This window comes from Macaca nemestrina, chromosome 5 (genome assembly GCF_043159975.1).
Source record: "Macaca nemestrina isolate mMacNem1 chromosome 5, mMacNem.hap1, whole genome shotgun sequence".
Taxonomy (NCBI): Eukaryota; Metazoa; Chordata; class Mammalia; order Primates; family Cercopithecidae; genus Macaca; species Macaca nemestrina.
The window spans coordinates 23426407-23443527 of record NC_092129.1 but is presented as its reverse complement, the minus strand read 5'-3'; the positions used below and the strand labels follow the sequence as shown (position 1 = coordinate 23443527).

At 39.4% G+C, this 17121-nt stretch overlaps 1 protein-coding gene across 5 annotated transcripts in view; it reads left to right on the top strand.

Moving 5' to 3' along the window:
* Positions 1 to 17121, top strand: part of LOC105465507 (minichromosome maintenance 9 homologous recombination repair factor) — a 126057-nt gene that overhangs the window by 66589 nt on the left and 42347 nt on the right. The gene's annotated exons all lie outside the window — the stretch shown is intronic.

Below are 17121 nucleotides of genomic sequence, written 5' to 3'. Positions count from 1 at the left end.
CATTTCCGTTCTTCTGTATGTGGATATCGAATTTTCCCAACACCATCTTATTGAAGAAACTGTCTTTTCCCCATTGTGTGTTCTTGGCACCTTTGCCAAAAATCAATTGATCGTGGATGTGTGGTTTATTTCTGGACTCTTTATCCTATTCTGTTGATTGATATGTCTGTTTTTATGTCAGTATCATACTGTTTTGATTACTATAGCTTCATAATATATTTTGAGATTTAGCAGTTTGATGCTTTCAGCATTTTTCTTTTTGGTCAAGATTACTTTGGCTATTGGGGTCTTCTGTCATTCCATAGGAATTTTAGGATTAAAAAAATTTCTGTGAAGAATGACTTGAATCAGAATTGTGATAGGGATTGCATTGAATCTGTAGCTCACTTTGTAGTATGGATGTGTTAACAGTAGTAATTTTTCCAATTCATGAACATGGGATATCTTCCCACTTATTTGTGTTATCTTCAGTTGCTGTTGTCAGTATTTTATAGTTTTCAGTGTAAAGATCTCCCACTTCCTTGGTTAAATTTACTGCATATATATATATATAATTTTTTTTTTTTTTTTTTTTTTTTTTTTTTTTTTTTTTGTGAGATGGAGTCTTATTCTGTCGCCCAGGCTGGAGTGCAATGGCATGATCTTGGCTTGCTGTAAGCTCCACCTTCTGGGTTCACACCATTCTCCTGCCTTAGCTTCCCGAGTAGCTGGGACTACAGGGCCCAACACCACACATGGCTAATTTTTTGTAGAGACAGGGTTTCACCATGTTAGGATGCTGTCAATCTCCTGACCTCGTGATCCACCTGCCTTGGACTCCCAAAGTGATGGGATTACAGGTGTGAGCCACTGCACCCGGCCTTATTTATTTTTGATGCTATTGTAATACTATGTTGAACGGGAGTGATGAGAGTGGGCACCCTTATTTTGTTTGTGATCTTAGAGGAAAAGCCTTCAACTTTTCACCATTGTGTATGTTAGCTCTGGGTTTGTCATATTTGGCCTTTATTGTGTTGAGGAACATCCTTCTACCCCTAACTTGTTGAGATTTTTATCCTGAAAGGATGTTGACTTTTGTCAAATGCTTTTTGTACCTCTGTTGAAATGATCTTATGGTTTTTGTCCTTCATTTTGTTAATATGGAGAGTCATATTTATTGTATTGTTGAATATGGTGAGTGATTCTTTTAATATATTGTTGAATATGTTTTGTTATTACTTTTTTGAGATTTTTGCATCTCTGTTGATCAGTGATATTGGTCTGTAAATTTTTTTTGTAGTGTCTTTTTCTGGCTTTGGTATTAGTGTGATTTGGCCTCAAAAGATGAGTTTGGAATTATTCTCTTCTCTCTAGTTTTTAGAAGAGTTGAGAAGGATTGGTATTAACTCCCCTTTATATGTTTGGTAAAATTCAGCCATGAAGGCATCTGGTCCTGGGCTTTTGTTTGAAGAGAGACTTTTAATTACTGATTCAACTTCCTTACTCATTCATTCCGCAGATGTTCAATAATCTCTTGGTTCAGTCTTGGTAGGTTATATAATTCTGGAAATTTGCCCAATTCTTCTAGGTGGTCAAATTTGTTGGCATGTAATTGTTCAGAGTAGTCTCTTATAATCTTCCATATTTCTGTGTTATCAGTTATAATGTCCTTTTCATTTCTGATTTTGAGTTTTCTTTCTTTTTCCTTGTGTAGCTAAGAGTTTGTCAATTTTATTTTTTAAAAGCCAATGCTTAGTTCTGTTTATCTTTTCTATTGTTTTTCTGATCTCTATTTCTACTCTGATATTTGTTATTCCCTTCCTTCTCCTAATATTGAACTTGGGTTATTATTCTTTTTCTAGTTCCTTAAGGTGTGATGTCAGATTATTTGCAGTCTTTCTTGTTTTTTGATATAGACATTTATTGTTATAAACTTCCCTCTTAATGTGCAAAAATCACAAGCATTCTTATACACCAGTAACAGACAAACAGAGAGCCAAATCATGAATGAACTTCCATTCACAATTGCTTCAAAGAGAATAAAATACCTAGGAATCCAACTTACAAGGGATGTAAAGGACCTCTTCAAGGAGAACTACAAACCACTGCTCAGTGAAATAAAAGAGGACACAAACAAATGGAAGAACATACCATGCTCATGGATAGGAAGAATCAATATCGTGAAAATGGCCATACTGCCCAAGGTTATTTATAGATTCAGTGCCATCCCCATCAAGCTACCAATGAGTTTCTTCACAGAATTGGAAAAAACTGCTTTAAAGTTCATATGGAACCAAAAAAGAGCCCGCATCTCCAAGACAATCCTAAGTCAAAAGAACAAAGCTGGAGGCATCACGCTACCTGACTTCAAACTATACTACAAGGCTACAGTAACCAAAACAGCATGGTACTGGTACCAAAACAGAGATATAGACCAATGGAACAGAACCGAGTCCTCAGAAATAATACCACACATCTACAGCCATCTGATCTTTGACAAACCTGAGAGAAACAAGAAATGGGGAAAGGATTCCCTATTTAATAAATGGTGCTGGGAAAATTGGCTAGCCATAAGTAGAAAGCTGAAACTGGATCCTTTCCTTACTCCTTATACGAAAATTAATTCAAGATGGATTAGAGACTTAAATGTTAGACCTAATACCATAAAAACCCTAGAGGAAAACCTAGGTAGTACCATTCAGGACATAGGCATGGGCAAAGACTTCATGTCTAAAACACCAAAAGCAACGGCAGCAAAAGCCAAAATTGACAAATGGGATCTCATTAAACTAAAGAGCTTCTGCACAGCAAAAGAAACTACCATCAGAGTGAACAGGCAACCTACAGAATGGGAGAAAATTTTTGCAATCTACTCATCTGACAAAGGGCTAATATCGAGAACCTACAAAGAACTCAAACAAATTTACAAGAAAAAAACAAACAACCCCATCAAAAAGTGGGCAAAGGATATGAACAGACATTTCTCAAAAGAAGACATTCATACAGCCAACAGACACATGAAAAAATGCTCATCATCACTGGCCATCAGAGAAATGCAAATCAAAACCACAATGAGATACCATCTCACACCAGTTAGAATGGCGATCATTAAAAAGTCAGGAAACAACAGGTGCTGGAGAGGATGTGGAGAAATAGGAACACTTTTACACTGTTGGTGGGATTGTAAACTAGTTCAACCATTATGGAAAACAGTATGGCGATTTCTCAAAGATCTAGAACTAGATGTACCATATGACCCAGCCATCCCATTACTGGGTATATACCCAAAGGATTATAAATCATGCTGCTATAAAGACACATGCACACGTATGTTTATTGCGGCACTATTCACAATAGCAAAGACTTGGAATCAACCCAAATGTCCATCAGTGACAGACTGGATTAAGAAAGTGTGGCACATATACACCATGGAATACTATGCAGCCATAAAAAAGGATGAGTTTGTGTCCTTTGTAGGGACATGGATGCAGCTGGAAACCATCATTCTTAGCAAACTATCACAAGAACAGAAAACCAAACACCACATATTCTCACTCATAGGTGGGAACTGAACAATGAGATCACTTGGACTCAGGAAGGGGAACATCACACACCGGGGCCTATCAGGGGGAGGGGGGAGTGGGGAGGGATTGCATTGGGAGTTATACCTGATGTAAATGACGAGTTGATGGGTGCTGACGAGTTGATGGGTGCAGCACAGCAACATGGCACAAGTATACTTATGTAACAAACCTGCATGTTATGCACATGTACCCTAGAACTTAAAGTATAATTAAAAAAAAAAAAAAAGAACTGTTTTGGCTGCATTCCATAAGTTTTGTCATGTTGTGTTTTCATTTTGTCTCAAGATTAAAAAAAAAAAAAAAACCCATTAGTTTATTCTTTGACCCAATAGTTGTTCAGAAGCATTTTGCTTAATTTCCACCCATGTTAATTTTCCATGATCCTTCCTGTTATTGAAGCAAGTTTCATATCATTGTGGTTGGAAAAGATACTTGATATGATTTCAGTTGTCTCAAATTGAAGACTTGTTTTGTGGTCTAACATATGATGTGTCTTGGAGAATGTTTTGTGTGTTCCTGACAAGAATGTGTATTCTGCTGCTCTTGAGTGGAATGTTCTGTATATGTCTGGTACGTCCATTTGGTCTAAAGTATAGTTCAAGTCCAGTGTTTTCATATTGATTTTCTGTCTAAATGATCTGTCTAATGTTGAAAATGGGATGTTGAAATAACTTAGCTATTATTGTGTTGCAGGCTATGTCTCGTTTTAGACTTTTTAAAGTTTGCTTTATATGTTAGGTGCTGTGATGTTGGGTGCATATACATTTACAGTTGTTTTACTCACTTGATGGATGGATACCATTGTTACTATATAATGATGTTCTTTGTCTCTTTTTGCAGTTTTTTTCCTTAACGTCTGTTTTGTCTGAAATAAATATAGCCACCCTTGCCTTTTTTTGTTTCCATTCGCATGGGATCTTTTTCCATCCCTTCACTTTCAGTCTGAGAGTCCTAAAGTTAAAGTGAGTCTCTTGTAGGCATCCTATGTTAGTCTTTTTTATCCATTCAGCCACTCTATGCCTTTTGATTAGATAATTTAATCCTTTACATTGAAATTAACTTTTGACAAGTAAGGACTTTCTAGTGCCATTTTTAAAATTAGCTTCTGTTTTGTTTTGTTTTTTGTTTTGTTTTGTTTTGTTTTTTGGTAAATCCTTTGTTTCTTTTTCCTCTCTTGCCTTCTTTGTGGTTTGATGATTTTCTATATTGGTATGCTTTGGATCTTTTCTCTTTTGTGTATCTGTTACAGGCTTTTGTTTTGTGTTTACCCTGAGGATTACATAAAATATACTTATAATAGGCCATTTTAAGTTGATGACACCTTAATTTTTTTATTACTATTAAACTTTAAGTTCTAGGGTATATGTGCGCAATGTGTAGGTTTGATACATGGGTATACATGTACCATGTTGGTTTGCTGCACCCATCAACTCATCATTTACATTAGGTATTTCTCCTAATGCTATCCCTCCCCCAGTCCCCCATCCCCTGACAGGCCCAGGGGGTGATGTTCCCTGCCCTGTGTCCAAGTGTTCTCATTGTTCAGTTCCCACCTATGAGTGAGAACATGTGGTGTTTGGTTTTCTGTCCTTATGATAGTTTGCTGAGAATGATGGTTTCCAGCTTCATGTCCCTGCAAAGTACATGAACTCATCCTTTTTTATGGCTGCATAGTATTCCATCGTGTATATGTGCCGCATTTTCTTAATCCAGTCTATCACTGATGGACATTTGGGTTGGTTCCAAGTCTTTGCTATTGTGAATAACGCCGCAATAAAATACGTATGCATGTATCTTTATACTAGCATGATTTGTCATCCTTTGGGTATATAGCCAGTGAAAGGATTGCTGGGTCATATGGTACATCTAGTTCTAGATCTTTGAGAAATCGCCATACTGTTTTCCATAATGGTTGAACTAGTTTACAATCCCACCAACAGTGTAAAAGTGTTCCTATTTCTCCACATCCTCTCCAGCACCTGTTGTTTCCTGACTTTTTAATGATCGCCATTCTAACTGGTGTGAGATGGTATCTCATTGTGGTTTTGATTTGCATTTCTCTAATGACCAGTAATGATGAACATTTTTTTCATGTGTCTGTTGGCTGCATAGATGTCTTTTTTTGAGAAGTGTCTGTTCATATCCTTTCCCTGCTTTTGGTGGGGTGTCTTTTTCTTGAAATTTGTTTCAGTTCTTTGTAGATTCTGGATATTGGCCCTTTGTCAGATGGGTAGATTGCAAAAATTTTCTCCCATTCTGTAGGTTGCCTGTTCACTCAGGGGGTAGTTTCTTTTGCCATGCAGACGCTCTTTAGTTTAATTAGACCCCATTTGTCTATTTTGACTTTTGTTGCCATTGCTTTTGGTGTTTTAGTCATGAAGTCCTTGCCCATGCCTATGGATGACACCTTAATTTTTATCACATACATAAAGTCTACACTTTTATTTTTCCTCCTCACGCATTTTATATTTTTGATGTCATACTTTGTTTTTTGATAATTTGCATTCCTTAAAAATTGTAGCTTTAGTTCTTTTAACAGTTTAACCTTTTTATTAGAAATATAATTAATTGGCCGGGCGCAGTGGCTCACGCCTGTAATCCCAGCACTTTGGGAGGCTGAAGTGGGTGGATCACAAGGTCAGGAGTTTGAGATGAGCCTGGCCAACATGGTGAAACCCCATCTCTACTAAAAATACAAAAATTAGCTGGACGTGGTGACACGTGCCTGTAGTCCCAACTACTCTGGAGGTTGAGGCAGGAGAATTGCTTGAACCCAGGAGGTGGAGGTTGCAGTGAGCTGAGATCACACCATTGCATTCCAGCCTGAGCGATGGAGTGAGACTTCATCTCAAAAAAAAAAAAAAAAAAAGAAATACAATTAATTTACTCAACCCCATTGTACTACTAGAGTACTTTGGATTTGACAATGTACAGTCGTATATCACTTTACAATGGGGATACACTCTGAGAAATGCATTATTAGGTGATTTTGTTGTTGTATGAACATCACTGAGTGTATTACACAAACCTAGATGGTATAATCTACTATGAACCTAGTCTATATGGTATACTCTTTTGCTCCTAGGCTACAAACCTGTATGGCATGTTACTGTGTGGAATACTATAGGCAGTTTGTGACACGATGGTAAGTAATTGTGTATCTAAGCATATCTAAATATATAAAATATGCAGTAAAATTGTGTAGGGTACTTATTATGAATGAAGCTTCCAGGACTGGAAGTTGCACTGGGTTAGTCAGTGAGTGAGTAGTGAGTGAAAGTAAGGGTTTAGAACATTACTGTACACTTTTATATGACTAATGGAGGAGTACATTTGTTTACACCAGCATCACCACAAACACAAGTAATGCCTTGTGTTACAGTATCATAATGGACATCACCATCACTAGGCAATATGAGTTTTTCAGCTCCATTATAATTTTATGGGACCACCGTTGATGTCATTATGTAGCACATGACTATACTCTCATATGTCTTCATGTTACTAATAGTGTCTTCTTCCTTCAGCATGAAAAACTCCCTTTAGCATATTTTTTAAGAGAGGTCTCATGGTGGCAAATGCTTTAACTTTTTGTTTAAGAAAGTCTTTATCACCCCCTTTTTTTAAAAGACTGAATTGCTGAGTATTTTTTTTTTTTTTCCTTTTAGGATGTTGAAGGTATCATCTCACTCCCTTCTGACCTGCAAGGTTGCTGTTGAGAAATCCACTGATAGTCTTATGAGAAGGTTCTTTTGTATGTGATGATTTGCTTTTACTTGACTGCTCTCAACACTCTGTGTTTTAACTTTTTATAATTTTATTATGATTGTCTTGGCATAGGTTTCTTTGGATTCATCTTATTTCGTATTGTTTGGGCTTCCTGCCTTTGGCTTTCTATCTTCTTACCCAGGCTGGGGAAGTTTTCTGCCATTATTTCTTTTTTTTTTTTTTTTTTGAGACGGAGTCTCGCTCTGTCGCCCAGGCTGGAGTGCAGTGGCCGGATCTCAGCTCACTGCAAGCTCCGCCTCTCGGGTTCACGCCATTCTCCTGCCTCAGCCTCCCGAGTAGCTGGGACTACAGGCGCCCACAACCGCGCCCGGCTAATTTTTTGTATTTTTAGTAGAGACGGGGTTTCACCGTGGTCTCGATCTCCTGACCTTGTGATCCGCCCGCCTCGGCCTCCCAAAGTGCTGGGATTACAGGCGTGAGCCACCACGCCCGGCCCACCATTATTTCTTTGGATATGTTTTCTATCCCTTTCTCTTCTCCTTCTGGCATGCCAGTAATGCATAAGCTGTTTTACTTGATGGTGCCCTATAAATTGCTTAGGCTATGTTCACTTTTTCTTCTTTTTCTTTTTTCTCCTCAGATAGGATAATTTCCAGTAACCTGTCTCAAGTTAACCAATCTATTCTTCTAGTGAATCTTATCTACTCTTAAACCTCTCTCTTGAATTTTTCAGTTCCGCGACAGTACTCTTCAGATATATGATTTTCAATTGATAATTTTATAATTTCTCTTCGTTGAAGTTCTTAGTTCTTGCATTGCTCTGTTGATCCTGGTGAGCAACTTTTTGACAATTATTTTAAATTTTCTGTCAGGTACATAACATATCTCCACTTCACTTTGGTTAGTTTCTAGAAATTTACCATATTCGTTTCTTTGGAATATATTTCCTTGTTTCTTCATTTTCCATGACTCTCTATGTTGGTTTCTGTGTATTAGATAAGACAACTACCTCTCCCAGTCTTGTCAGACTTGTCTATGTAGGAGAAAGGTCTCACTAATCTGTCTGGCCAAAGATTTTAAGGTGCCTTTCAAATCTTTGTGTTCATCCAGACTGTTGTCTCTGTTCAGGGTTGCACTGTGGAGCTTAAGATGTGCCATATTCTGTCAGTACCTCAAGACAAGGAAGTTAGGAGCCAGATTCTTTTAGATGTAGCTGGAAAGATTGGGATGTTGGCTGTGTGTTTCAATTCATTCCATCTTCATGGTGAAGCTAAATGTGGGCATCTATTTCCCACTCTTTCTATGCTAAGCCAGGTAGAGGATCTGTGGCAAATGTCTGAATTCATGTTTAGGCTATGCCCTTAGATCCTGGGGAGATAGCTGCTGGACGTGGACCCATTGTATGGCCCTTGGATCTAGGGCCACTCAGGAATGCAAAGTCCCATCAACTCCTAGAGCTAGTTTGTTAACAAGACAGTACCTTGGGTGGAAGTTATAGAAGTTGTGGCACTTGATGTGTAATCAGACTTTTTTCACGTAGAATGGGGGAGGCCTAGATTTATCATAGGGGTAAGCCAAAGGAAAGGATCATGAAGTGTCACGCCCTGGTTTTGGCTGCTGCAGAGCTGTTGTTTGTTTGCCCTGTTAGTTCCCCAGTGCAAGTCCATTAGAAGCCAGCTTGTCAAATGACCACTTGAAGTATGTTGTAAGCCCTTTCTGGAGAGAAGATGGAAGCTACATGTTCTCATCCCTTTTTGACACTTTTCCAAGGGGATGTAGCCCTTAGAAGTGTTTGCATACTTGTTCAAGACCACCCCTTTGTTCTGTGATCTAAGGAGACTCACATATGCCTACCACCTTCTGCTGTCAGAGCTAAGAGTAGTTAAGGGAGGGACTATTTAGGGAGGTGCTGTAAAAGTTGGAGCACTTGATATGTGGCATAAACCCCATCTGAGGAGAAACAGCTGTTTTTAAAGCCCCTTCTCTGCACTGCTCCTAGGGGATGACGTCCCTGAAATGCCTACATGCCAATATAAAACTGGCACTTTTTTCTGTGGTGCAGATAGACTCACATATACTTTCTTCCCTCTGGTTTCAGAGATAGGAAGTTTAGGACACAGTCTGTTGAGTGGGAGCTGTAAAATTGTGGGTGCTCAATATACAGTCAGACTCTCTTCCATGAGAGATTAATAAACCTGGAGTTATCTCTGGCGTGAGCCAGGGGAGAAGACTCAAGAAGTGCCAGTCCACTTCCTTAGGCTGTTAGCCAAGCTCTATTTGTCTGCCTCTTTAACTCCTTGAAGCAAGTTCGTTAGAAGACAAGCAGCCATGTAGCCACTAGAAGAGTGTGTTATAGATTCCTTCCAGGCAGAAAGAAGGGGCTGCATATTTTAGGCCCCTTCTCTGCACTGCTCTTGGGGGGTGAAGCCCCAGTAGTACTGGAGTGCCCGTAGCAAACCACGACATTTATCATGGTCTAGAGAGAGTCTTATGTGTTTAATCCTCTTTGCTCTCAGAGCCAATGAATTAAGAACCATACTATGGGAAGCCTTAGAGTTAGGGTTCTATATGTGATTACAAATTCTCTTCTCCATAGAAAGAAGCTTGATATTGGGGAGTCCTTTCCGGATAGTATGGAGCAGTGTCTAAGGCAGGGTCCTGTGCCTCAGCTTTTCCTTCCCATCTGATGTGGAAATTTTCTCAGTCGCCCGGTGGGTAGGAGTCTCTCAACTGGTCCCTGACTTTCTCTCAGGTGGAGCTAATCCATGAAGAGATGTTTATTTGGTGCTTTTGTGGGTGGAGGGAGAGTCAGGAGCTTCCTGTTCTGCCATGTTGCTGACATCACCACCTCTTACCTCGTGCTTTTTAATGATTATTGTTGGAGTGATAAATCTTTCTCTATCCTTTCACTTTTAATCTGTACATGTCTTTATATTTAAAGTGTGGGTTTTCAAATATCATTTGTTCTCACTTATAAGTTGAAGCTAAGCTGTGAGGACTCAAAAGCATAAGAATGATATAATGGACTTTGGGGACTCGGGGAAGGGTGGGAGTGGGGTGAGGGACAAAAGACTGCTTATTGGGTACAGTGTGTAGTGCTCAGATGATGGGGGCACCAAAATCTCAGAAATCAGCACTAACGAACTCATCCGTATAACCAAAATACCACCTGTACCCCCAAAAACTATTGAAATAAAAACTAAATTGAAATACGGGTTTTGTGTAAACATCTTATAGTTGGGTCTTTTTTTTTTTAAATCAATTCTGACAATCTCTTTTAATTGATATATTTAGAACATTGATGTTTAAGGTGACTATTGATAGAGTTGGATTAATATTTAGTTAGTTTGTTTTCTGTTACTATAACTAAATACCTGAGACTGGATAGTTTATAAAGAACAGGGATTTATTTCTTAGAGTGCTGGACGCTAGCAAGTACAATGTAGAGGTGGCACATCTGGTAAAGGCCTTCTTGCTGGTGGGGACTCTCTGCAGAGTTCTGAGGTGGCAGAAGACATTACATGGCAAGGGGGTTGAGTGTGTTAACTCTTTCTTCTCTTATAAAGCCACTAATGCCCCACCCTCATGATCTCATTTAATCCTAATTACCTTTCCAAGGTCCCACCTCTCAAATACCATAGTCGGATTTCCCTCCCTCTTAATACTGTTACAGTAGGGATTAAGATTGAATATGAGCTTTAAGCGCAGGGGGGCAAACATTCAGACCATAGCATGTGCTGTATTTGTTACTATTTTTATTTGTTGCTCTTGTTCTTTGTTCCTGTTTTTGTCTTTGGTGCTTTTTCTGCCTTTTATGGTTTTGAGCAGTTTTTTTGATTCCATTTTCTCTCCTCACTTAGCATATCAATTATATGCCTTTTAAAAAACTTTTTTTTAAAGTGGTTGCCCTAGAGTTTGCATATACATTTACAACTATTCTAAGTCCATTTTAAAATAACACTGTACCAGTTCACAGGTAGTGTAAGTACCTCGTAATGACAGAATATTCCTAATTTCTCCTTGTCCTTAGGTCTTTCACCTCATTCATTTCACTTATACATAAGCATAATTAAGCGTGTATATACCTATGCGTATGTAATTGAATACATTGTTTCTGTTAATATTTTAGACAAATGGTTATCTGTTAGATCAGTTAAGAATAAGAAAAATTAAAGTTTTTTATCTTTCAGGTCTTTTTGTCTAATGTTCTACTTTTCTCTATACAGATCTGAGTTTCTGACCTATGTCATTTTCCTTTAGTCTGAAGAACTTCTTTTAACATTCCTTGCAAGGCAGGTCTACTGATAATAAATTTCTTCAATCTTTGTCTGAGAAAGTCTTTATTTCTCTTTTACTTTGAAAGGATAATTTTTCAGGGTACAAAATTCTGTGTTGGGATTTTTCTCTTTTAGCACTTTAAATATTTCACTTCACTGTCTTCTTGCTTGCATGGTTTCTGAGGAGATGTCAGATGTACTTCTTATGTTTGGTTCTCTATAGCAGGGTTCCCAACCATGGCCTGTTAGGAACCGGGCTGCACAGCAGGAGGTCAGCGGCAGGCAAGTAATGGAAGCTATGTCTCTATAGCTGCTCCCCATTGCTCGCAGTACCACCTGAGCTCCGCCTCCTGTCAGATCAGTGGCAGCATGAGACTCTTATAGGAGCGTGAACCCTATGGTGAACTGTGCATGCAAGGGATCTACATTGTGTGCTCCTTATGAGAATCTAATGCCTGATGATCTGTCACTGTCTCCCGTCATCCCCAGATGGGACTGTCTAGTTGCAGGAAAATAAGGTCAGGGCTCCCACTGATTCTACATTAGGGTGAGTTGTATAATTATTTCATTATATATTACAATTGATGGCGGCATCAGCCCATCTGGGGCAGCTGCTGAGGGGATGCCAACTGCAGTGTGTGCGGCCAGGGCTGTACGTTCCATGGAACTGGCAGGGGCCAGGAACAGGTGAGAGCCCTGCCCGCTACCAAGTTGCCTCCCCACACACCAGGGTGAAGCTGCAACCACCAGCCGTGGCTCTGGACCTGGGCCTCCCTGCACTCTTGGGGGCCCAGGAAGCCCCCCTTCCCCCGAAGGCTCAAAAGTACCTTCTGCTGCTCCCTGGCCTCTCCCCACTCCTGGCTCTCACTCCAGTTTTGAAGCAAAGTTGAAGCCAAGCCTGAGCACTCTTGTGACCTGGCTAGGGGTGCCACCCCACTGCCTTGGCTTCCTCTGAAACTATGGGTGCTGACAAGCTCGGGGAGGGGGGATGTCAGGGGGCTGAAGGTAGCTCAGCGTGGGCCCACAGGCCTCCCTCAGCCTGAACAGCCTGGGCACCATGGACAGCATGTTGATGGTGGCGGGAGGCAGACAGATTCATTCCTAGGCAGGAAGGGACGGGTCCCTGGTGAAGCTCCACCTTCAAGCCAGGGATAGCCTGAAGCCTGACGGCCAGGCTGCCAGTTCTGGATAGAGTCCACAACCTGAAGTGAGAACTTAGGGTGCTTTTTCCAGGTCCACCCGTGGACCAGTCAGCATGCACTTCCTCTCTTCTGAGCCCATGAAAACCCCAGACCGAGCCAGATGCACACACTCATCAGGTCAACCTGCCTGCAGAAAGGAGCTACCCACTACAGGTCTCCTCTCTGCTGAGTGCTGGACACTTGTCAGTACAACCTGCCTGCGGAAAAGAGCTACCCACTTCGGGTCTCCTGAGAGCTGTTCTGTCACTCAGGGAAGCTCCTCTCCACTTGCTCACCCTCGGGTTGTCTGCGTACCTCATGCTTCCTGGACATGAGACAAGAATGCAGGACCTGTTGAATGTTGGGACTGAAAGAGCTTTAACACAGACGGAACTGAAACACGTCCCCCACTCGCCATATTGTGGGTGACCTGAAGGAGTGAAGAGCTGCAGCCTTTCTGGTGCCCAAACACTGGGCTCCCTGAGCCAGGGCTGTGACATGCTTTAGCACCCTCTTTGGGGCTCTGCAGTTCCTGGTGTCTCTGAGCTTTTGGGCACCATCACGTTCCCTTTGTTCAGACGCTGGTGCCTGCAGTAGAAGCCGCTTACGGTACATCTGGTCCAGCTGCAGCCTCACGTGGAACCTGTACCTGGAGCTGCCTGCTCCGTCACAGCTGGCCCACCTGGCTGTGCACAGTGGCTGGACACCACGCTCATTCACTGACACACCTGTGGCCGCCCCATGCCTGGCTTGCCATTGGCAGACATGAGATCCGGGCCGGTGGTAGTGTGAGCTGAGTGCAGCCTACTGGGCTGAATGGGTGGAACAAGCCCAGCAGATGTGAGTAAAACTCATGCAGAGGCGCCTCCAGCCACAGGGGTTTCCGGCTGGCAAAGCGACATCCTAAGGATCCTGTGACATGATGTGATAATAAAAATAAAGTGCACAACAAATGTAATGCTCTTGAATCATCCCTAAACCATCTCCACTGTGGTCTGTGGAAAAATTGTCTTCCACAAAACCAGCCTCTGGTGCTAGAAAGGCTGCGGACCACTGCTCTATAGGTAAGCTGTTTTTCTTCCTCTGGCTTCTTTTATGATTTTTTTTGTCTTTGATTTTCTGAAGTTTGAATGGAATGTGCTTGGGTGTAGGGTTTTTGGGGGCATTTATTTTGTTGGTGTTCTCTGAGCACCCTAGATTTCTAATTTACTGTCTGACAATATTTCAATGAAATGTTTCACAATATTGCTTCACCTATTGCTTCCATCCCTTTCTCTCTTTATTGTTATTCTTTTATTCCCACCACATGAATGTCATACCTTTTGTAGTTGTCCCATGGTTCTTGGATATTCCATTCTTTTTTGTTTTGGAAGTTTTAATTGGCATATCTTCAAGCTCAGAGATTCTTTCTTCAGATATGTCCAGCCTGCTAATAAGCCCATTAAAGGCATTCTTTATCTTTGTTAGAGTGTTTTTGATCTCTAGTATTTCTTTTTTATTGTTTATTAGAATTTCTGTGTCTTTACTTACATTATCCATCTGTTCTTTCATATTGTCTACTCTTTCCATTAGATCTCTTAGCATATTAATCATAGTTGTTTTAAATTCGTAGTTTGATTATTTCAGTGTCCCTGCCATATGTAGATCCGATTTTGATGCTTATTCTGTCTCTTCAAATTGTGTTTTCTGCCTTTTAGTATGCCTTTCGATTTTTTTGTTGAAAGGTAGGCATGATGTACTAGGAACAAGGAATATTGTGGTTAATATGCCTTTAGTATTGCAGTGATAAGGTGTTGGGGAATGGAAAGCATTCTATAGTCCTGTGATTAGGTCTCAGCCTTTTAGTGAGCTTGTGTCCCTGGGCTGTGAACTTCACAAATGCTTCTCAGTTTTTCGTATATTCACCCCCTTGGGTGGTACCAGATGACTGGAAGGGGTTGGAGGTGGGTAATGCCCTTCTTCTAGGTAGATAAGGCTCTAGTAAAATAGTTCCTTTTTAAGGACAGGCCTTGTTAAGAACAGGAAGTTCTGGTGTATTTCTAAATGGTTCCTTTTCCCTCTCTCTGCCAGAAGCAGGAGTAGATTTTACTCCCATCTTCACTGTGAGTTGCTGGTAGAGCTCTCAGTGGTAAAACTCGCAGGAAATGTAGGGGTTTCCCTGTGACGGGGTCCTTCTTGATTTTTCCACTGTGAACCATTAGCAATTTGCTAATTATAGTTCAAATGTTCTTGCCTGTTTTTCTTACTTAAAAGTCTATGCTCATGAATTTCTGCTCAGCCAAGTTGTGATTCTCTGTATCTGGCTGACCGTCTTCAAATCTGGGGCAGTAATTTGTCCTCTGATCTCATTTCTCTGATGGGTCTAAGAAGTTACTGCTTTTTTTGTTTAGCTTTTTACTTGTTAGATTGAAGTAGTGACTTCTAAGCTCCTTGTATGTTAGACTGGAAACCAAAAGAATTCACAACTATTTTCTCCTGTGTTTTCTTTCTTTCTTTATAGTTTTACATTTTACATTTAGGTATCGAATTAATTTTGGATTAATTTTTATATTACATGTGAGGTATGGTCAAGATTCATTTTTTCTTCTTGCGTAAAGATACTTAGTTACTCCAGTACCATTTGTTGAACAGATTATCTTTTCCCCATTGAATTGCCTTTTTATTTTTATAAAAAAATCACTTGACCTTCTATGTGTGGGACAACTTTTGGATTCTGTTCTGTTCCAGTGTTCTATCTGCTTAACCTTTTTCCAGTACCATACTGATTTGATTACTGTAGCTTTGTTGTATGTCATGTGAGACCTCCAAGCTTGTTTTTTGGTTTGGCTCTTCTATTTCCTTTGCTTCTCTGTATAAATCATAGAATCACCTTGTCACTTTATTTTTTAAAAAATCATGCTGGGATTTTGCTTGTAATTGCATTTAACAGCAGAACAGTTTGGGAAGATTTGACATCTTGAAAATAGAGTTTATTCCATCTCTCAGTTTGGTTGTCATGATTTCCTCTATCAGAGTTTTGTAGTTTTGCATACAGATTCTTGCATATATTTTGTAAGACTTATACCCAGATATTCCATATATTCCATATGTTGACTTGTGTCCTGCAACCTTGTCACTCTCATTTACTAGTTCTAGTTGGTTTTAAGTAGAATATTTGGGATTTTCTATGTAATCACATTGTCTGCAAATTTAAACAGTTTTATTTTTTTTTCAGTCTGTATGTTATTTATTTATTTTCCTTGCCTTATTTCATAGTGGCTAGAACCTCTAGCATGATTTTGATTAATAGTGATAAGAGAAAATCTTCTTGCCTTTTTCTGATCTTTGTAGGAGATGAGGAAACATTCAGTCTTTTATCATTAGGTATGTTAAATGTAGGATTATTGTAAATATCCTTTATCAAGTTGAAGAAATTATCTTCTGTTCATAATTTTTGAGAGTTTTGCCACAAATGATTGTTGAGTTTTGTGAAATGTGTTTTCTGTATCTGTTGAAGCAATTGTATGCTCTTTCTTCGTTAGCTTATTGACATGGCAAATTACACTGATTAATTTTTTAATGTTAACTGCACCTTGCATTCCTGGGATAATCCTCACTTGGCTATAATCTATTGTCCTTTTATATATTATTGGATTTGATTCACTTGTATTTTGTTGAGGATTTTCACATCCATATTAGAGGTACTAGTCTATAGGTTTCTTATAATATGTCTTTGCCTAGTTTAGTATGACAATCCAATTATCATGACAATTAGTGTGATAATTCTGAGTTCATTAAATGAGTTGGGAAGTGTTTACTCTTCTATATTATTGAAAAATTTGTGTTGCATTGACATTATTTCTTTCTCAGATATGTGGTTGAATTCACTATGAAGCCATCTCAGCCTGCTGATTTCTGTGTTGGAAGGTTTTTAAATATTTAATTTTGAAAACAAAGGATTATGGAAGTTATCTGTTCCTTTTTAGATAAACTGCATATTTCAAAAAAATTTGACATTTTGTCTAGTCTGTGGCATAGAGTTATTCATAGTATTTCCTTATTGTTAGTTCATTGTAGAATCTGTAGTTATGTCCCCGCTTTATCCATTTTTATCAGCAATAGTTATTCTTAACGTACTCATGTTTCATATACCTTTTAATGAACTTTAGTTACATTTTATTTAAATATCCAAGAATCTCTAAGATATTTTCTATTGTTACCCTCTTTTGCAGATTAATAAAGTCAGCCTTGTATATATTAGGAAACTTGCCTATAATTCAACAGCTAGAATGACAGCTCTAGTATTCAAATCAAGTCTTGTTGACTCCAAAGCCTTTGCTTTTGACCATTCTGCTTTATTAACTGGTATCAGGACAAATAAAAATCAATAAG